At 36.8% G+C, this 22,858-nt stretch overlaps 1 long non-coding RNA gene across 1 annotated transcript in view; it reads right to left on the reverse strand.

Moving 5' to 3' along the window:
- Positions 1-9,153: 9,153 nt before the first annotated feature.
- LOC143649413 (uncharacterized) overlaps positions 9,154-22,858 on the reverse strand; it is a 46,971-nt gene continuing 33,266 nt past the window's right edge. The window contains exons 2-3 of the long non-coding RNA XR_013158976.1: positions 10,048-10,144; positions 9,154-9,310 (exon numbers count right to left, since the gene is read on the reverse strand). This is a non-coding gene — a long non-coding RNA (uncharacterized LOC143649413). The remainder of the gene's footprint in view (positions 9,311-10,047; positions 10,145-22,858) is intronic.

Here is a 22,858-nt window from a genome sequence, read left to right on the forward strand (position 1 = left end):
ATTTGTGTTTCAGATCAAGGAAAGGAAAGAGAAGGATTCAATGAAAGTTTATTGGAGAAGATGTTTCTGTTTCAAAAGATATTAGTTCTCATTTACTCTACATGCATTTAATAAAATATACATTTAAAATTAAACTTCAATGTTTTAAGGATAGCTGCTTTATTTTTTATATTGCAAGAATATTTAACTACATCTTTTAGTTTCTTAAAACTTTCTACTTTCCTTAAGGTTATCAGGGAAATAACTCTATTTGGGAATTAGAAAGTAATGATTTCAGAATAATACATCAGATAGACACAATCTACAGATTGTTTCATTTTTTTTTCTTTTTGATCTTCATAATAGTTTTTTATAAAAATATTAATATTCAGAAGGGCCCCAAGAAGAAAATTAAAAATGTTATACAAGGACATACTTGTGATTGGAGCCATCTTAACACTGTTGAGCCAAAACAATGGTTTTGACTATCTTCATAAGGTTTATTTTATATAAGGATATACATGAGTGTTTTAGCATAATTGCGAATGAACAAAGTTATATTGTTAACTTAAAATAGTTCTCCAAAACAGGGTGTAAACTGGAATTCATGTGTTTCCAGTTTTCTTCATGGAATTGTTTAAAACTTTAGCTAGGTAAACATAGCAATGTCATTGTTTATTGCATCCTGATTCCTTATTGTGTATTTTCAAGCTACTACTGAAATTTTCCCCAGCCTATTGTGCTCTCTTGATGCACTGAAAGTGAGCCTATCCATGCATCTGTTTTTATATTTAACAGGAAATTCTTGGCCTTACTTGAACACTTGTTCAAAATAGAAATAAGCTATTTACTGTTATATTTTAGAGAGATTAATTCTCTGTACATCCAATATAAATTGTCATGCCCATCTTCTTTTACCCAAAAATGGCCTTTCTCGCTATATGCTTGACCATGTAGATTCATTATATGTCTGTCTTTCATTCAGCTGTCTCTGATTTTTCACCCTATAAAGGTGCAAAAAAGCATCACATCCAGCTTACATTTTGTTTAGAAGAATATCTCAGATTGGTTCAGAGAGTCACACTCTTTCCCCACAGAAAATACAGGCAGTATTCCATTTCTTGTGTAAAATAATTAGGCACGTGCCTTTGCTAGGGAAGCTCAGGAGTTTTATGGTCTCATCCTTCCATTTTTGGGAGCTGTCTCCCCTTCCCAGTAGACCTATTTCTGTGTGCTTGATGTGCTCCTGGACACAGCTCTGAAGGGCACTGCCCAAGGGCTATGACCAACCCGGCTGCCTCTCACACTTCTCCCTCCTCTGCAGCCTCGTGTCGCTGTCACAGAACGTTCACAAGTTCAGAAGGGCGAGTCACTCCTTGGAGCTTAGTAAATATATTCAGGAATTCAGGTCTAATGAAGGCAGAAATTTAGCCGACTTTCTATTATGAAGTGTCTGAGAATTCCATTGTCAATTAGTGTCATTAAACAGAAGTGAAATTTGTGTCCATGTAAAAACAGAGTTTTCTGAATCTGAAAGCCTAACAGGAAGTCGGAAAGATTATAACCAAGAAAAGGAGCTGATGAACCACTGCTGCTTTGAAGATGAAGGGGGCCATATGAGAAGACATGCAAATGGCCTCTAGGAGAGGTAGCGGAGCCTGGCTGAAAGCTAGCAAGGAAATGAGGACTGCAGTCCTGCAACCAATAAGAGATGAATACTCCCCACGTGCTTGATGAGCTTGGAAGCAGATGCTTCACCAGGATCTCCAGATAATATCATATTTTTAATCTGAAAATTAATCTTATGTGTGAGGTTTCCTTCCAGTTCATATTTTCAGTGATTATGTTCCTAAAAACAAGTTGCTGTAATAACAACTCAATAAATCTGATATACCTTAGAGTTTCTGATTGTTAAAATACCCAGCAAATGTCTATACCATAGAATAGTACTTGGTAATTAAAAAAATAAATTATTGATACTTACAACGACTTGGCTGAATCTTAAGGGAATTATATTGAGTGGGAAAACAAAAACCAATCTCAAAAGCTTATATATCATATGATTAAAGTTATTATCCCTGAAATGACAATATGCTAGAGGTTGAAAATGGGTTAGTGTTGCCAAATCTTAAGGACAGGGAAAGAGGGAGGGTATGAGGGAGATGAGTGTAGTGATAAAAGAGCATCATAAGGAGCCCTTTCGGTAGTGGAAATCTTCTATACTTTGTGGTGGTAGATACATAAATCTATACATATAATAAAATTGTATGGAATCAAATGCACACAAATGTGTTCAATTAAAACAGGCGATCTGAATGAGTTATATTAATATCAATACACAGGGTGTAATATTCTATTTTATTTTTCCAAGATGTTACCTTTGGAATAACTGAGTAAAGTGTATATAGGAATTCTCTGTATGATATCTTACAATTGTATGTGAATCTAAAACTATACAAAAATTAAAAGCTCAGTTTAAAAATGCATCGCAGCATGATTTGTTTTTGAAACTTGTCAAGGGAAGGACATAGCAGTATGTGTCCCATAAAATTCTCTATTTACTTAATGCCTTCAGAAGTTGCTGTTATTATTCCTCTGCCTGACATTTCAATAGTGCTTTGAAAGTGGAAAGAAAAAAAAATTGATAGCTGTACAGCTTAAAGAAAAAAACATTAATTGTATTGAAAATGGAAATATTTTATATGCAGAGGACTACCAGTATATGCTAAATTAGCTGTTCAATGAAATAAATGATTTTGTTAGCTTATTTAAATCAGAACTGACCATTATTAGATACAGAATTTAAGCCTAGATGTAAAAGAACCAAATTATCCAAGAGCGTAGATACTAAATTAAGAGAAGTCCTGAAAGCCTTGACAAATCATCACAGAGGTTTGTGCCATAAACTAAAACCATTAATAAGATTTCACAAGTTAAATATTTTAAACAAACAAAAAAGTAAATTAAATTGGGAAAAATGCATAACCAACCCCAAAGATGCATCATTGCTTATATATGACCTTTTAGACGTTCACATGTGTTGTACGCAAGTCAAAATATAACACACATCTCTAGTTTACTTTAATGCTTGAAGCTCTATAAACAAGCTATTGTGATTAAAGAGTTGGACAGGGTCAAGAGCAAGAATAAGCATCTGTCAACATACGACAAGTATTCAACCATGTGCCATTGTATCTCTGTGCCTGGAACTATGCAGGGTCCTCTCTGGACTGTGAACCCCACATCAAGCTGTCAACATGTGGAACCTGACTTCTCTTGCAGATCTGTCTTCCATCAGTTACCTTTTCAGTCACTATTTTCCACCCACAATAGTGCTCTCTCTGTTTTCTAAGCTTCTTATCAGCGTTTGACTTTTGTTCATGGTATTCCCTCTTTCTTTTAACACTTCTCTCACTTACCCTCCTTTCATCTAACTTTTACTCACAGTTCAGATCTCAGTTCAAATGATACTTCTTGAAGGAAATAACCCTTGACTCCTGGGCTAAATTATCCCAATATGTGATCACTAAGAACACACCAATATTGTTCCTTTATTCAGCTTAGAACAATTGTGATTATCTCTTCTCGTAATTGTGTTAGGAACAGAAGAAATCCTTCAGTATTGGGGGTTTTCTACAGGGAGAAAAATGATACATTTTCTACTCTGAGGGAGAGGGATAGGCTGAAAGAAGAATCACCAATACTGATGTTAAATTTGGTTTAAAATTTTGATCTTGGACATGAAAAGGGAAATATTTCAGAATTCTGTAGATCCCTTCCCCTTCTAGTAGGCTCTTTTATTTGGGAAACCTTTTTGAAAGGAATTTTGGCTATGAAACCCATGTCTAATACCCATAGCAGTTTGCCATTAAGTATTACTCAACTTTATAATTAAATGAATAGAACATAAACTTAACCAAATTTTATGGGAAAGAAAATAAACATCCAAGTTTAAATGGAACTTTCTAAAATGAAGAAGGGGCTATGTCCACATTTAAAATGAAGCCGTACAAGTAGGGTATAGCAACCATAGGAGATAAGATGATGAAATATGAGCAGGATTTGCAGGAAGTGGTGAAAAACATCCACCAGGTGCATAGATGCAAAGTTTGTATAATCGTACACAATACAGAATCTCTTATGATCGAGGCCATGTATAGTTTTATTTTATTTTATAACTAGAAAGAATGGCTTCAAAAGGTTTGAGAACATTATTACGTTAATGAAATTCCTGTCTGTCCCAAATAACCACTTACTCCATTGATAACAGAACAAAATTTTTCAGAGCAGGAATCCAATAAATATCTGTTCAATAAATGAATCCTGAAAATCAGGGATTTGTATGAGAGAATATAGGCTCAAAATGGCTAGGAATTGCCTGAATTCTGACAATTTATAAGTTTAAAAGATGTTGTTAGAACCCAAACTCACCCTTTTTGAAAGCTCTTGCTTCCAAGTAACTCATTGCATCGTGCTTCAGGTTTAAAATTAAAGAGTTTCTTACTGGTAAATGTGAACAAGTTAAGAATTAGTGGCTTTGGTATTGGTCTAATTTGCTCTAATTTAATAAGGCTATTATATTTTCTAGGATATTTATTTAATTCAAAGGTAAATTTTAGTAATTTAAGTAGATTCTCAAATGTTTATTTTCTTTATTTACACCTTTCTACACGTTTGATAATAATGTCATTGAAAGACAATATTCATCGACATAAAGTACCGTTTAAATTTTTTCTGACAATAAGTTAGTCATATTTTATTCAAAGGGTTATGTCGTTTCATGCTTGATAAAATATAGATGAATTAAACACATAACATCAACCATCAGATTTTAAAGAAGTCTGGAAATAACTCTAGATACAGATTAAGGAAATATATACCTTGCCCTGCATATAATGGAAAGTAAAAATATATTTTTAGACTTCAGAGCACAGTTAAACTGCTTTTCTCTGAAGTAAGCTTTGCCTTCTAAATATCCTCAGAAAGTTAAAGGATCTGTACAAGCCTTCGGAAATAATCACTATGTGGTCTGTGCAAAACATTCAGAAGAATCAGTCCGCTACAGCCACTTACATGAGAGAAGTTTTGGGAATAACTATCTGTTACTTGATTGTAGAATAGTACATAAACCCAGGACCAAGAGAGGGAAGATTTTCATGAAAGAAGTTGTCAAAGGCATTCAGACAAAAGAGAGGTCAAGTAAGACAGTAAGACTCGTGGAATTGAAAATATCTTCATATAACTATTAATTAAGAAATTATTGACTTTAGTTAAAACTGTTTCAGCCCAAAGATTGGAGTCGGGGATGGGAGGTGGGGCGGGGTAGTAGGTAGACAACTAATTGTTGTCATTTAAAGATGAAGTGGGAGGTGAGGAAATATTGACAGCATTTGTGAACATATTTTATTTAAGAATGTCTTCTGTGAACAGAAGGAAAGAAGGGCACGTAGGATCTGTGGAAGTAAATTTTAAACGTGAAAGAGATTTTAACACTTATACATAGATTGTAAACAAAAAATGCCAATATGGAGAAAGAAATTACAAATATGAGAGGTTAAATTATCAACGAAGCATGATGGTGTCTCTAAGCACACAAAAGAGTAAATATGATTAACCTTACATCCATACATATGCTTATCCTTCTGGAAATGGAATTAAATATTCTGCTAACTTTCAATGTTGTATAATTCATATGACTTCAGAATTGAAGTGTGCTCAAATAAAGTTATTTCAAAATAACTACACAACTGATGGGATTAATGGGCTGTGACTACAGTACAGCATAATTTATTTAGCTCAACACTTTTATACCTTGTCATCGAAGTGACAGCATATACTTGTCCTTTCCAAGTAATATTTGATTAAGGCATTTTACAATTCCAATCACCATCACTGTGTGACATTTCCTGGCCAGGAGTATGTTATCCTCTACTAATTCACACATAGATGCCCCGATGGCACGTAGCCCTCAATGTGAATGGATATTGCACATTTCATGCTTTGTCATGTTTCATTGCATTTATAGCCATGTGTGTGATGTGGTCCATAATCTATGGCTGTTTTACAACATTTTCCAATGCACTTGTCATGAATGGAGTAGCCAAGTACTTCATTAAGCAATTCCATTTCTGCAAAGCATATGTCTTTAGTAGCAGGTTGACATTTGAAGCAGTAAAAAGTACTTTTATCTTCGTAAGTTTGAAAAGGCTCATGTAATTTTAGTGAATCTTGAGTTACATCACACCTTTCCTTCAGAAGGAATGTCACATTTTCTTCTATTGGATGGACACACCAAGCTCTACCACTTGTTATTTATACCTTATGAATGTTACTTCACTACTGCAAGACTCCATTTCACATCTACAAAGCAGAGAATTGCAGGTTTATTGTGAAGCTTGTATTAAGTAAACTGATACACTTAAAGCCCCTAAAACTTGGAGGCTAATGTGCTCTAATATTTATATTTTAAATTCTATATTATAAATGAAAAATAAGCTAATAATGGTGTTTTTTAATCACATTGAACTTGATATATAGCTCGAAAAATTGTTCATATAGATTTTTGGGCTCATCATACTTAATGAAAGTATATTTTATTCTACTTGGATAACAGGTTTTAGAGAATCACGGAAAAATGTAGAAGACCTACATTCCTGTTTTATTGATGATTGACTATAATAAGAAGTCCTTCCTCAATCAATGGTTACAACAGTTCATAGGACATGTTGCAAGGAAGAGGGAAACCTGCAGCAACAGCCCCAACAATATATATCTTTCTGCCCATCTTGTATTAGTGGCTTTGAAATTTCTTTTTTAAGGACATGAAATAATGTGACTGTTAAAATCTCATGTGAGAAATCACTTTCTCAATAGAATCTGGGGAATCCTAAGTGTGCTTTTTATACCTGTGCTGAAGTGAAAATAATGAAGTTTAAAACTGTGCAAGTTTGGAGATATAGGGCATAAATGGCTGGGTCCTTCAGATAGTTTTGAGTGAGGCCAGGTGCTGTGTTGAGGTTACAACACAGAGAACAAAAGAATTGCCACTGGACTTTCTCTCTTATAGATCAGCCAGATATTGGAGACGAAGGCCTAGAAAATTTTGTTAATAACAAGGATTAAGGAAAGGAAACATTTGAAGATGAAAAAAAAAAATCTCAGCAATTAAAGATTAGGGAACTCCCCAAGGAAAAAAAGTTTGATATAAACTTCCATATGAATGGGCTGGTTCTCACTCACCCCAGAAATGTCCTGGGAGTGGAAAGACTAAGACAAATTTCCTGCCCTTGGGCTTGTGAGTACAGGGAATCAAAGAGAGAAGAGACTTTCCCCAGGTGTCTTACCAAAGGACTAATAGTCTTCTTCCATCGATGGGACTTCTTTCTTAGTACCCGAACAACTAGACCCAGACCAAACTGTATCAACAAAAATATAGCTCCTAGCTCCTAGCTCCTCTAGGACATCCAGCAGTAAAACAAGGAAGAATCCACAAAACAATAATAGCACACATCCAGTGAAACCTGGCTACAAAAATATTAAAACAGCTTAAGGATATTCAATTGCATCACATGCATGAGTTTGCATGCATGCACACACACACACACACACAGACACATGAGCTCTGGTGATTAAGAAATTCATGATTTTTCTATTTAAAATCTCAGTAGACAATTTTAAGGAGAGGATGGTCGCTGGTGAGACCCAGATTAGCAGCTCAGGAGAACTGAGGAAGATGAAGAAAGTGAAAGAAGAAAGAAAAGAAGTTTGCAATGAACCTTGAGAGATTTGGATAAGGATAAACTGCAGGGAAACAAAGAATATAAAAGCTAAAGAAGAACTTTTGAAATAGATGGGAGATATTGCAAGGGGAATTCTGCTTAGTATTGGTCTATCTCTTTAAAAGCTAGTTATTGAAGATGAGAAAGTGGGAGAAGGGTGGAAAATACTAGAATCACTGTGTTATCTCCAGAAGGGAGAAAAGAAGAAATGAAAAAGGGAGGAGGAGGATGGTCCTGGAAATGAGAATATTGGAAAAACTTGTCTAATTCACATGCAGCAAAACAGAGAGGAGTTTGAGCATCTTCATGGGGAAAACATTTGGGACATAGTGCATGATTAGAAGATCAGAGTAATGGAATATAACCATTAACAGATGCAAGCTTACAGTAAAAATTCCATATTAGCAAGAGAAATAAATGAGATGAAGAAGACCTTGAACAAAGCAGCATATACAAATGAAGTGAAATCAGGAAACAATAAAGTAAAATAAATGATAGATATGAAATAAAATAAAATAAATGATACACACACATATATATATCATTCATAACATAAAATATCAACTAACTAAATCCTTCCATTAAAAACAAAAACTATTAGATTGAGTTTATAAGAAACAGAATAGATGCAGTTTACAATAAATACACTCTAAGCATGGTGAAAAAGATAAAATTAAGAAATAAACAAATAGATAACAGGCATAGGCAAACAAAGATACAGTAAGACTGGTGATACTACTATCAGGCAAAGTGGAATTTAAGATTAAAAGCAATAAACAGGATGAAGGAAGACATTAAATAATAAAAGACCATGCTTATGACAGAGATTTGATTTCTATGACTATACAAACAAAATATTCAAAAAGCAGATAACTATAACAAGTAAAAATATTATGAATGAAATGACTTGATAAAATGCACTTACATTAAGAGACTTCGCTATAACTCTCTGAAAATAAACTTTACTTATAAAAAGTATGTTTATAAATTACTGCCAGTACTCAGATGTATCCTATTTTCAAGAAGTGGTAAAATAAAGCATAAGTGGATAAAGTACAATTAACTAAAGGGAATTAAAGTGATTTGCATCTTATTGTGTTACTCCAGAAAGGCTAAATGTAATCTACTTTGAAATATTAAAGAATTGAGTTTAGTAAATACATGTTTCAGAAGCAAGCTTGAGATACTTCAAAAAATCCTAATTATATTTAAGTGAGCAATGAATTAAAAAAAGAGCAAAGAGTAAGCATTTGATTTCCTCAATTACATATCTACAACCTTCATATCACTGATGCAGTTTGAAAAATGGAGTTTTCTATAAGGAAGGCATTGTATAGTTGCATTCTTTAATGAAAGAAACTAGGAGAAGAGAGTTAGAAAGTTGTTTACTGCTCTTTTGACTTTGCCTTTAGTTTGTAGGGAATATATTTCCCCTGTTGAGAGAAAACTTGCAAAAGCTCCAGCGTTTTGATGTATGGTATCTGAACTCCAAAGAGAATGTAATCTTTGTGGCAAGCAATCCAAAAGAAGTCCTCATGGAATTTGAGCACGCTCTGAAAAAGATAACCACAGCAGCAGGATGCTTCTCTAGAAATGAAACACTTCTAAGAACAAACAGTAAAGAATACAGTCCTAGTTTATACAGTTTTTACACCTGATATGTACCAAAAATTTATCATTTTCTAGATTCTTAGGATGATCAGAGTGATTTTCCCCCAAATTATGTAAAAACCCAATTACACAATATTTAATTCCAACTTCTGGGGTCAAATTATATCCTTTATATATTTGAATTTATGAAATCTAATACCTAAGGGATTTTTGTCATTTCTGTAGAAAAAATTCAAAATATTCACTACTGAAAAATTTATGCTTCATAAGAAGATATATATATATACATAGTACTTTAATTCTACCAATAAAATTACAGTAACACTAAAATAGCTATTAAATTAATGTATTCTGAATATCATATTCTATTGCAAGTTTCTTATAATAATATATATTAAAGGAGATGCATATTAATAGATGATATTTGTAACACAGATATTTAGATAAAAGGTGAACTATTCAACATAATGAAATGTATCCAAATTATTCATGTTTGATGACTTAGAAATTAAATGACTAAGTAGCTGACACAAGTTTTAACTTTATAGCTTTACTGTGGTCCAGCTTAAAAAAAACAGTGACAAGAAAAAACTAAGTCATTTTTCTTCTAGTTCAAATTCAATTACCTTACTACTTCATTATACATCAGGAATTCATATAAAGTTTTGAGACAACTTACATTTTCACAATGTGCCCCTTGTCTTAGGTTAGGTTCTCTCAGAAGCAGATCTTAAGACAAGGTTCTGAGCCCACAAAGTTTATTTGGGAGGTGATCCCTAGAAGCACAAATGGGAAAATGCAACAAGGAAGGTGTCATGGTTAGGGACAGGTGTCAACTTGGCCAAGTTGTGGTACCTGTTCATCTGGTTGGGCAAGCGCTGGCCTGTCTGTTGCAATGAGGACATTTCATAGGATTAGGTCATGATCACGTCAGCTACATCCACAGCTGATTCCATTTGTAATCAGCCAAAGGGGAGTGTCTTCTGCAATTAGTGATGCTAAATCCAATCATGGGAAGCCTTTCAAGGAGGACTCAGAGGAGACAGGTTCCATTCCTGCTTTGGCTGGTGAGCCTCTCCTGTGGAGTTTATCCAGGCCATCCATTAGAGTCATCGGCTTCGCAGCCTGCCCTGTGGATTTTGGACTCTGCATTCCTATGGTCACGTGAGACACTTTCATAAATTTTATATTTGCAAGTGTTCCCTGTTGATTCTGTTTCTCTAGAGAACCCTAACTAATACATCTTGGTACCAGGAGTGGTTCTTAAGGAACAGAATCTTAAAAATGGGTTTTTATGAATGGTTTTCTACTCTGACTGGGCTCAGAGACACTAAGGACTCTGATTCCTGTAATCAGAATGACACTCCCAATCCATGGACTGAGTTGGCAAAGGAGATAGAGGAGGCTCTGCGACAGGTCCAGGCTGCTGTGCAAGCTGCTCTGCCACTTGGGCCATATGATCCAGCAGATCCAATGATGCTGGAAGTGTCGGTGGCAAATAGAGATGCTGTCTGGAGCCTTTGGCAGGCCCCTGTAGGAGAATCACAATGCAGACCCTTAGGATTTTGGAGCAAAGCCTTACCATCTGCTGCAGATAACTACTCTCCTTTTGAGAAACAGCTTTTGGCCTGCTACTGGGCCTTAGTAGAGACTGAATGCTTAACCATGGGCCACCAAGTTACCATGAGACCTGAGTTGCCTATCATGAGTTGGGTGTTGTCTGACCCACCAAGCCATAAAGTTGGGCGTGCACAGCAGCACTCTATTGTAAAGTGGAAATGGTATATACGAGATAGAGCCAGAGCAGGTCCTGAAGGCACAAGTAAGTTACATGAAGAAGTGGCACAAATGCCCATGGTTTCCACTCCTGCTGCCACATTACCTTCTCTTTCCCAGACCAGAGCTATGGCCTCTTGGGGTGTTCCTTACAGTGAATTGACTGAGGAAGAGAAAACTCGGGCCTGGTTTACAGATGGTTCAGCACGATATGCAGGTACCACCCGAAAGTGGACAGCTGCAGCATTACAACCCCTTTCTGGGGTGTCTTTGAAGGACAGTGGTGAGGGGAAATCCTCCCAGTGGGCAGAACTTCAAGCAGTGCACCTGGTTGTTCATTTTGCTTGGAAGGAAAACTGGCCAGAGGTGCGTTTGTATACTGACTCATGGGCTGTTGCTAATGGTTTGGCTGGATGGTCAGGGACTTGGAAAGACCATAATTGGAAAATTGGTGACAAAGAGGTCTGGGGAAGAAGTATGTGGATAGACTTTCTGAGTGGGCTAAAAATATGAAGATATTTGTGTCCCATGTGAATGCACACCAGAGGGTGACTTCAGCAGAGGAAGATTTTAATAATCAAGTGGATAAGATGACCCGTTCTATGGATACCAGTCAGCCTCTTTCCCCAGCAACTCCTGTCATTACCCAATGGGCTCATGAACAAAGTGGTCATGGTGGTAGGGATGGAGGTTATGCATGGGCTCAGCAACATGGACTTCCACTCACCAAGGCTGACCTGGCTACAGCCACTGCTGAGTGCCCAATCTGCCAGCAGCAGAGACCCACACTCAGCCCCCGATATGGCACCATTCCCCGAGGTGACCAGCCAGCTACATGGTGGCAGGTTGATTACATTGGACCACTCCCTTCATGGAAGGGGCAGCGATTTGTTCTAACTGGAATAGACACATACTCTGGATATGGGTTTGCTTTCCCTGCACGCAATGCTTCTGCCAAAACTACTATCCGTGGGCTTACAGAATGCCTTATCCATCGTCATGGTATTACACATAGCATTGCTTCGGATCAAGGAACACACTTCACAGCAAATGAAGTGCGGGAACGGGCACATGCTCATGGAATTCTCTGGTTTTGCCATGTTCCCCATCATCCAGAAGCTGCTGGATTGATAGAACGGTGGAATGGCCTTTTGAAAACTCAATTACAGTGCCAACTAGGTGGCAAAAACTTGAAAGTCTGGGGTAATGTTCTCCAGGAAGCTGTGTATGCTCTGAATCAGTGTCCGCTGTATGGTGCTGTTTCTCCCATAGCCAGGATCCATGGGTCCAGGAACCAAGGGGTGGAAATGGGTGTGGTGCCACTCACTATTACTCCTAGTGATCCACTAGGAAAATTTTTGCTTCCTGTCCCTGCTACCTTGAGTTCTGCTGGTCTACAGGTTTTAGTTCCAAAATGGGGTGTGCTTTCTCCAGGAGAAACAACAGTGATCCCACTGAACTGGAAGTTAAGATTGCCACCTGGCCACTTTGGGCTACTTATGCCTCTGGATCAACACACCAAGAAGGGGATTACATTATTGTCTGGGGTAATTGACCCTGACTATCAGAAGGAAGTAGGTCTGCAACTACATAATGGAGGTAAAGAAGAGTTTTCTTGGAATATAGGAGATCCCCTGGGGCGTCTATTAGTACTACCATGCCCTGTGATTAAAATCAATGGAAAACTGCAACAACACAATCCAGGCAGGACCACTAATGGCTCTGAGACTTCAGGAATGAAGGTTTGGGTCACCCCACCAGGCAAAGAACCACGGCCAGCTGAAGTGCTTGCTGAGAGGAAAGGGTACATGGAATGGGTAGTGGAAGAAGGCAGTGATAAATATGTACTTCAACCACATGATCAGTTACAGAAATGAGGACTGTAATGCTGTTTTGTTTGTGTTATACTATTTAAGTTGTAAGATATCAAGTTTAAGAGTGAATGTTGCCCAAGGATTTGCACGCTATTCTGGAGAGATTTAATGTGTTTCCAGTTATATGCAGAACAGTTGAGTATTGTCAGGTAAAAGAAAAAATGTGTGCTTATTTGTTTTCATTTGGAAATTAAGTATGGTCTAAGGTGATATATATATGTATATATGCCAAGTTGACAAGGGGTGGACTGTCATGGTTAGGGACAGGTGTCAACTTGGCCAAGTTGTGGTACCTGTTCATCTGATTGGGCAAGCGCTGGCCTGTCTGTTGCAATGAGGACATTTCATTGGACTAGGTCATGATCACGTCAGCTACATCCACAGCTGATTCCATTTGTAATCAGCCAAAGGGGAGTGTCTTCTGCAATTAGTGATGCTAAATCCAATCATGGGAAGCCTTTTAAGGAGGACTCAGAGGAGACAGGTTCCATTCCTGCTTTGGCTGATGAGCCTCTCCTGTGGAGTTCATCCAGGCCATCCATTGGAGTCGTCGGCTTCGCAGCCTGCCCTGTGGATTTTGGACTCTGCATTCCTACGGTCACGTGAGACACTTACATAAATTTTATATTTGCAAGTGTTCCCTGTTGATTCTGTTTCTCTAGAGAACCCTAACTAATACAGAAGGGAAGGAAGAAAATGAAGCAATATATTAGTGGAAAAATTAGGTTTTCATTCACATTATTTGGGGCTCAAGCCCACTGGGGATTTGAAGGATAATAATGAATACCCCTCATTGTTTTCACACCTAAAGAGGAAGAAATTCATTGGTTGAAGGCTGCAGAGGGAAGTAAACTCTTTGGGATTGCCCCGTACAAAGGTCTTTCCACCAAAGAATGTTCTCATACAATGAATGAGTCCTGGACCTCGTAGTAGCAAGGCTTCAGGTCAGAAGCCTTGATTAAAGATATGAGTGGGGCACTTTGGATCTTGTACACATCTTTAGAGTATAATGGAGTCAAAAATGTCTGTATATATACTTTCTTTCTACAAAATGTTTAAAAATATAGTAAAAGATTATGTCAATGGATTAAACTAAAGATGTTTTACTTAAATTATTATAGCAACTTTTATTGTGATATAAAAGAAAGGACATGGGTTTTATTTTTCACAGATCCAGCGTACATAAATTCTTAAAGCCGTGTGACCTACAGAAAGTTGCAAAATCATTCTGGACTTCAGTGAAGGACAGGGGGTTGTGTCATTGAATTTTATTGAAATTAAATAAAATTAAATTACTAAAATAGGCAAAGAAACTAATATAACCCACATATACACTGAATACTCAGTGATCAACTTTCTAATAAGATTGAAGATTCAGCTAATGTTAAACCACTCTTTTGATATTTGTTATTTTAGGCTCAGGTTTAGGCAAAGCGTGATTCCCTAAGGCAAAAGTTACACTTTTTCCTTCTAGACTTTTCTTCTTTGAGAGAACAAGTTGTATGTTATTCAACTTTGAATTATCTAGAGAACCCAGAACAGTGCTGATCACAGACGTGTTAACTGCTGAACCATTTAATTCTGTCTATTACCTCAGTTTAAAGACTGTAATTTCAGAATTTGGACGAGACCCTTAGAATTCTGCCAATCCTGGAATTCAGGCATCCAATTATAAATGAAATACATCAAATAAATTTACCTAAAAAAATCACTATCTTAATCAACATAATTAGTAAGTAATTTAAAATAGTTTACCTCTAATCCATATAACATTAAAAAGTAGGTATATCTATCCTCATTTTACAACTGAGGAAACTTACACCCAAGAACATACATAAATTGCTTTTTGCCCAAAATGCAAAGACCCAATATTTGAGCCTAAATGCATGCAGGCACTAAATCTGTACTCTATCCATACAGTGACACATGCATATGTTAAATAATAGCTTTAGTTTGGGGTCAGTGGATAAGGCTGCTAATGGTGTGAAGCAATTAGCTTAGAGTCTCTGACAATCCCATCTGTTGATATTCTTTGAGTTGAGGGAAACAGTCTTTCTGTACAGCTCTAATCCATTTGTGGCTCAGTGGGTCAGTCATTACTTGGTGTATCAGTCAGAATTCTCCAGAGAAACAGAAAAACCAAGAAATGCGTGTATGTGCATGCATATGTATAACTGTATCCGTATGGATTAATTTATGGAATTGGCTCATGAGATTGTGAAGTTTGGAGTGTCTGAAAGCCACAGGGAAGTTGGCAGGCTAGAACTTCCACTAAGAGTTAATATTGCAGTCTTGAATCTGAAATCTGTAAGGAGACTTGCTGGTTGGAAATTCAGACAGCAGTTGATCTAGAAGTCTTAGGTCAGAAGTTTTTCTGGAAACCTTAATTCTTTGCTCTTAAGGCCTTCAACTGATTGGATGAGGTCCACCCACATTACCCAGGGTAAACTCCTTTACTTAAAGCTAAATGATTGCAGATGCTAATTACATCTACAAAATCACAGCAACACCTAGAATAGTGTCTGACCAAAGAATTGGATACCATAGCTTAGTAAAGTCGACATAAAACTAACCATCACAATGGGGGAGCTTTTTTCTAGACCATAATGCCTGTAAATAATATTTAATAACCTCATGAAGCAAACACTGATGCCAAACACTGTTAATTATTGTTTCAAGTCATCCCATCAATAAAATATATTTGAAAAGGGAAATATATAATGCATGCCAATGCATGAAGTTATAAATACTGAGTGATGACAATTTCCCTAAAAATTCCTCTTTCCATGCAAATAATCATAATTCTTGAGAATTTATTTTGTACCAGCTATTGTTCTACCTATCTATCTATCTGGAAAGCAATCTGCTGTTATTTTTCACTAATAGCCCGTGAGGTAGACATTATTATTACTATTATTATTATTATTTTAACATTACCACTATTCTCATTTTATAGAAAGGAAAACTGAGGCATTGAGTAGTTGAATAAGTGATGGAGCTGGAATCCAGACTCAGCTAGCACAGTGTATTAACAAGATAAAAATTTGAGACAAGATCTACTTGATAAATAAGACATAAAATAACATGAACAAAGAAACATAAGGAGAGAGCAGGATGAGCTGAAAGTAGAATTATTAAAAGTTGCTGGGTGGAATAAGAAAGCAATAAAATACACCAAAATAATTAACGGAGAAAATTCATCAAAGACAGTAAAGAATAGGAATTTTGATTTGAAAAATAGAAACAGTGACAGAAAAGAAAACCAGGAAACTTTCCCAGAAGACAAAGGAATAATGAAGAGAGTAAGAAGGGAGAAAAAAGATGAAAACAAAAAGCAAATTTCCAAATTTCAATAGATCATTAATCCCAAGGGAAAAATCTGAAAAATGGATTAAGAATACCAATTCAGGTATTGCATTTTATCCTTATAATAACCATATTAACAAGGAGACAAATATATTTGTGCTTTATAAAATTTCATGATTTTATATGAATGCCAAAAATATTAAATCTTGTATATCAACACAAAGAGTGCACATGAATAGTCTTAGCAGCATTGCTCAAAAATTGGAAACAACTTAAATGTCCATCAGGTGAAGGATGGATAGGAAAATATGCGGCAAATGCTTATAATGGAATACTATCCAGCAGAAGAATGGAATGAGCTTTTGATACATGCAGATGAAAAAAGCCACATATTGCATGATTTCAATTTATATGAAATGTCTAGGAAAGGCAAATAAATAGAAGCAAAGTAGACTCATGGGTGTCTGGTTTAGAAGGCTAGAAGGACAGGGACTTGGGATGACAGTAACAGTTAATCAACTTAAGTTTATTTTAAGGATCATAATGAGGAAATGATAATATTCTAAAATGAGTTTTGGTGAAGTTGCCACAACTTGGTAAATTACCTAAATATGTCACTCATGTGCATTTTAAATGGGTTAATAATATGATGTGCAAAATATGTTTTACAAAGCTATTAAAAATGCTAAATTTTATACAAAATAAACAGAAAATAATAATGCCCTAAAAGATAAGTGAGAAAAAAACATGTGCAAACAATTCAATAAGAAGGAAATACTGATATATTTGAAAAAATATGTTCAAAGGTATTAGTAATGAAAAATGAAGGTTAAAATAATTTGTAGAACATTGCTTCTCCATCCTTCAGAGACCCCATGTGAAAGCAAGGGAAGGATTCCTAGTCAAAAAGGAAAATCAGGACTCATTAGTTTTCATTACTCTAGCTAAGTCATATGCCATCTAGATGATTGAGAAGGGACTGGGCTGTCCTCTCTTGGCCAGAGGAGAGATGGCCATTCTATCTCTGCCTTTCCATTCTGAAAGTCTGATCACCCCTGGCTACCAGGGAGAATTGAGCCATGGGCTTCTCCTCTCTTGATTTCAGCTGTGTGGGGCTGTGATTTATGAGCAATAATCAAGCAAGCATAGGCCATGTAACTCGCCAGATTGAGATTGACCAGATGCTTTCATGATGGATCTGCCACGACGTTTCAAGGATGAAAAGACATTTTAAAACAACTAACCAAAAGTCAAATACATATTTACATTTCCTCATAGGACTGTGCAAATTCACCCTTCTCTTTTATAAACAAAATGCACCAGCAGTTTTATATCTAAGGCATAGAGGTTTAAATCACTTTATAGAAGTGTCTGATAACAAGTCTTTTCACAAAAAAGTGATTTCTATATGGAGGTACATGCTAGTTGGAATCTGTTATGGACCCCAGAAAAGCCAAGTTCTTGAATCCTCATTCAGTATTGCTGGGTGGGATCACTTTAACTGTTTCCATGGAGATGTGAACCACACAATTGTGGGTAGTACATTTTGATTAGGTGATTTCCATGGAGATGTGTCTCTACCCATTCAGGGTCGGGTTGCTTACTGTTGTCCTTTAAGAGGGAACCATTTTGGAAAAAGCTTTAGCACCAACAGAGCCCACATAGCCAGAGACCTTTGGAGATGAAAGAGGAAAACACCCCTGGAGGAGCTTCATGAAACAAGAAGCCAGGAGAAGTCTCCATGTTCCTTCCCAGGTGAGAGAGAAGCTCTAAACTTTATTGGCCCTTTCTTTGGAGTTAAGGCATCCATATCTGGATGCCTTAGTTTGGACATTTTCATGGCCTTGTAACTGTAAAATTGCAACTTAATAAGTTCCTCTTTTTAAAAGCCATTCTGTTTCTGGTATATTGAGTCCCAGCAGCTCTTGCAAACTAAAACAAAGTGCCTTAGTCCCAGGATGGTATTGTCTCAGGGGCCACTTAGTAAATGAATGGCATCCTGAACATATCATTATCATAGTATTTAAAAGCTGAAAATGAAATCCTCTATTTTTAAAATTTCTTTCCAGCACTAAGCAATAAGATCAGTCCTTAAGGACAGCTGTACCTGTTTTAAGTTTGTTATACCAGCAACTAGCACAGTGGTGAAGTAGGTGTTCAATAAATATTTATTAAAATAAATTAATCCTTAACTTGTTAGTGTAGCTATGAAACACCAAATTTTACTGTGAATGTGCATCTTGGGACTGGGGTGTGTTGATATACAGCCTAAACTCTTTTTTGTTTCCTTTGCTTACAGAACAATCTATCCTTTGCCAGCTATCCAATTACCAGTTATAATGAAGCACGGCCACACAGCTTGCTTCCAGGCAAATATTTGTATGCTAAATCTGTGAACCAGACAATATTTAGCCCTTGCCAGCATGGAATCAGTCTTTCAAACAAGGGAAATATGAAATGTGCTTGAGCATTCTTTCCAAATATTTATAAATTTGGACGCTTTAAAATTCATCCAGACCAAGTCAGTCTTAACAATTTATAAAAGAAATATCATCTGTTTTGGCACTCAGATTTGTGTAGAGTTGAAATACATTGATTCTTTTGTATATACTCCTTGAGTTATGTCATGATTGACTTCTCAGAGCTTTTTAAGTTTGTCAACAGATTCGATTTATAATGAATAGAAGTTATTTATTTACTTACTCACAATTTAGTATGAAAGTAAATGTTTCACTGATGTCAATATTTAAGTTTAAAAGTGTATTTATCTAATCAAAGCAAAAATATTTCCTAACATAATATTCTAACTAATGGGTAAAGTAGAAGTAACTAATATAATGATCATATTAGTATTGTATGATGTATAATATAAAATAATTTTCATTTTATTATATTTTATGTTATCTAAATCTTTAAAAACCTTATTAAACCCAGAATTCAAGAACTTAATTAGAAATATTTGATATTTCAAATTACTTAAACTTTTAAGAATATTTACTTTTGATTTGGGGGGTATCACACAAGTAGAATTGACTATCTTAGTTTATAATTTCAGCAGTAATAGTAATTCTTGCAGAGATGCTTTTTGTACTTCTATATCTTGTTCAGAAATGGGGTGGTAATATAAAGTATTATAAAATGAAACTGTAAAAGGGTGCTGAATACAATTTGTGAGGTCACTATTTAAAAAAATTAAAGGGATAATTTCAGGAGAATGATGACATTTAAAACCAGATGATAGTGGTTTGTAAAGAAAGGGAAGAGAGAAAATACACAATTTTTAATGTAAAAAAGTGAAGGAAAGAATAACAACAGAGGCATGACATGAGGACGAAGGGAAAGAGTGGAGACAGATATTATAGGTTAAGGGGCAGAAGGAACTTTAATATAGAAAAACAGTGAATAATTCATCAAGGAATTAATACAGGAGGCATTAATAAAAAGAAAAGAGAAGAGGAGAAAATATAAGTAAAATTGAGCCTAACATTATTTGTGCAGAGGGATGCCTGGTGTGGGAGTGAAAACCTAAGTGGGGTGTGGAAGCATCTTACAGGGGCCAGGCCTGACATGGGGAGTTCCAGCCAGCATTCACAGCATAACATGAGATCAGCCTGGTATCACATAATAATTCACACTTAAGCAGTAAATAAAATGCTTCAGAAAAGAAAAACAGCTTATGAATAAAACCATAAACATGTGTGTGCTGATTTGAAAGTGTTGTTACCCCATAAAAGCTGTGTCCTTTAATCTTGATTCATTATTGTAGGGTGCAAACCCTTTTGATTAGGTTATCTCCACTGAGATGTGGTGCTCTTGGTTATAGGTGTGTCTTTTTGGTGAAATTATCTCCACAACTGTGTAGTATACCCAATTGTGGGTATGTTCTTTTGGTTAGATGGATATGTGACTCCACGATTCAAGGTGAGTCTTGATTAGCCTACCGGAGTCCTTTCAAAGGGGAAATACGTTGAAGAAGCCTCAGATGCAGACACTCGGAGAACAGTTGCTTTACAGCTTACTGAGACATGGATACTTGTTGATGCTTGGAGTGCTGGCAGAGATAGATTTGTAGACAAGGATGGCATTTAGCAGATGTGGCCATATGTCTTCCCATGAGTTGCTAAGCAAGTCAGAACCTAGAGTTGTGTCCCAGAGAAGCAAAGTGAAGGCTCACACATGCTTCGAGAACAAGCCACTGGCATAAGAGGCTGGAAGCACAGAACCTGGACAGGGACCAGCAGATGCAGACCTTTGCCTTCCCAGCTGACAGTGGTGTTGTGAACAGCATCATCCTTTTTCAAGTGAAGGTAACCTCTTGTTGGTGCCTTAGTTTGGACATTTTCATGGCCTTGGAACTGTGAAGTTGCAACCTAATATATTCCCTTTTTAAAAGTCATCTATTGCTGGTATATTGCTTTCTGGCAGTATTAGAAAATTAAGCAGATATTGGTACCAGAGAAGTGGGGTGCTATGATTTACAAATACCAAGCATGTTGGAACAACTTTTTAAATGGATAAGGGGAAGTTTCTGGAAGAGTTGTGAGGAGCTTGATAGAGAAGGCATAAAATGCTTTGAAGAGACTATTGGTAGAAATGTGGGCTCTAAAGATAGCTCTGATGAAGCTTTGGACAGAAATAATGAATAGTTCATTGCAAAGTGGAAGGAAGATGACCCTTGTTTTCAACTGACAGAAAATCTGACAAAATTAGATGCTGGAATTAGATGGAAGGCAGAATTTGAGAGTGATGAACTTGGATATTTAGCAGAAGAGATTTCTGAACTAAATGTTATAGGACATTATAGGACAAGCAAGGATTGGAGTTGGAGTAATCTGGGAATGATTTGTGAATGTCCTATTGTCTGATGGTTATGATCCCTGCATGCTGCATAGAAAACTGACTTAGAAAATTGACATAGAAAAAGGGTTGTGGGATGTGAATACATGGAACCACTCCCAGTCTGGACAAAAAGGTACAGAAAAGGGACAAATTGAAGGAAAAATGACTTCAGAGACAAAATCATGGAAGCTGAGATCTGGAGACAAGAAATCTCAGGCCAGGAGAGAGATCCACCCATACATGTGGAGAGGGTGAGTTTGTCCCAAAGTCAGAGGGAGGCCCTTCTGCTTCATTGTACAAGAAGAGTTGTGCCATCCCAGGCCTCAGAGAGGGGGGGCCATATAATCCAAGGATTAGTGGGACTCTGGCTGCAACCCCATTGCTCTGGAAGGGTTGAGCATGTTTTGCAGAAATGACAGAGACCCCTTGTGCCGCCCTGAAGCTTGGAGAGTGTGGAGCCAACAGAAGGGTAGACCCCTCAATGCATCCCTGTGTTGTAACTCAAGCCAGCATTTGAAGAAAGAGCAAAGCTGCTGTGTAAGCCCTTGGAAAGGGTGGGACTACTGCTTTCTAAAGCCATGAAGATAAATGACTCTCAGACTTTGAAATCCAATGGAGTTTTCCCTGCAGGTTTTCAGAACTGTTTAGGTCTGGTGATCAGCTTAGCTTTCAGTTTCTCCCTATGACAATAGAAACATGCATCCTGTGATTGTCCCTTCTTTGAATAATGGTTCAGATAACTTATAATTCTGAGTTTCATAAGTCTAGAGTCAGAAAATAATTTTTGCCTTAGAACAAACTATGCCTGAAGCTGACTTTGATGAGATTTTGTACTGTTTCTAATTTTGTATTTTTCCTGAGGTGGTAAAGACTTTGTGATATTGTGATGTAGTGAATGCATTTTGTATATGGAAAGAACATGTCTTTTTGGGACCCAGAGACTGGAATGTACCAGTTTGAAATTGTTGTGTACCCCAGAAAAGCTGTGTCCTTTAATTCTGATTCAATATCGAAAATCCTTTTAATTAGATTATGCTCATGGAGATGTGGCACTCCCAATTGTGAGTGTGATGTTTTGATGAGATTATCTCCACAAAGGTGTGATGTGCCGAGTTGTGGGTGTGTCCTTTGGTTAGATGGAGATGCGATTCCACCCATTCAACACGGGTCATGATTAATTTACTGGAGTCCTTTGAAAGGGGAAACATGTTGAAGAAACCCCAGATGCAGATGCCTGGAGAACAGTTGCTTCAGAATTGACAGAGAATCGGATATTTGGAGATACTTGGAGTGCCGACAGAGATGTTTGATGCCTAGACATGGGCAGAGCCCAGCAAACATGGCCATGTGTCATGCCATGAGCTTCTAAGCAAGCCAGAACCCAGAGTTGTGTCCTGGAGTAGCTAAATGAAGGCCCACACATGCTTAGAGAGGGAGCCACTGGAATCAGAGGCTGGAAGCAACAGAACCTGGAACAGAGATGAGCAGATGCAGACCTTTGCCTTCGCAGCTGACAGGTGTTGTGAACAGTATTAGTCTTCCTTGACTGAAGGTAATCTCTTGTTGGTGCCTTAGTTTGGACATTTTCATGGTCTTGGAATTGTAAAGTTCTAATCTAATACAGTCCCTTTTTAAAACCCATTCCATTTCTGGTATATTGCTTTCTGGCTGCATTAGCAAACGAAAACAATGCGT

This window comes from Tamandua tetradactyla, chromosome 11 (genome assembly GCF_023851605.1).
Source record: "Tamandua tetradactyla isolate mTamTet1 chromosome 11, mTamTet1.pri, whole genome shotgun sequence".
NCBI classification, from domain to species: Eukaryota; Metazoa; Chordata; class Mammalia; order Pilosa; family Myrmecophagidae; genus Tamandua; species Tamandua tetradactyla.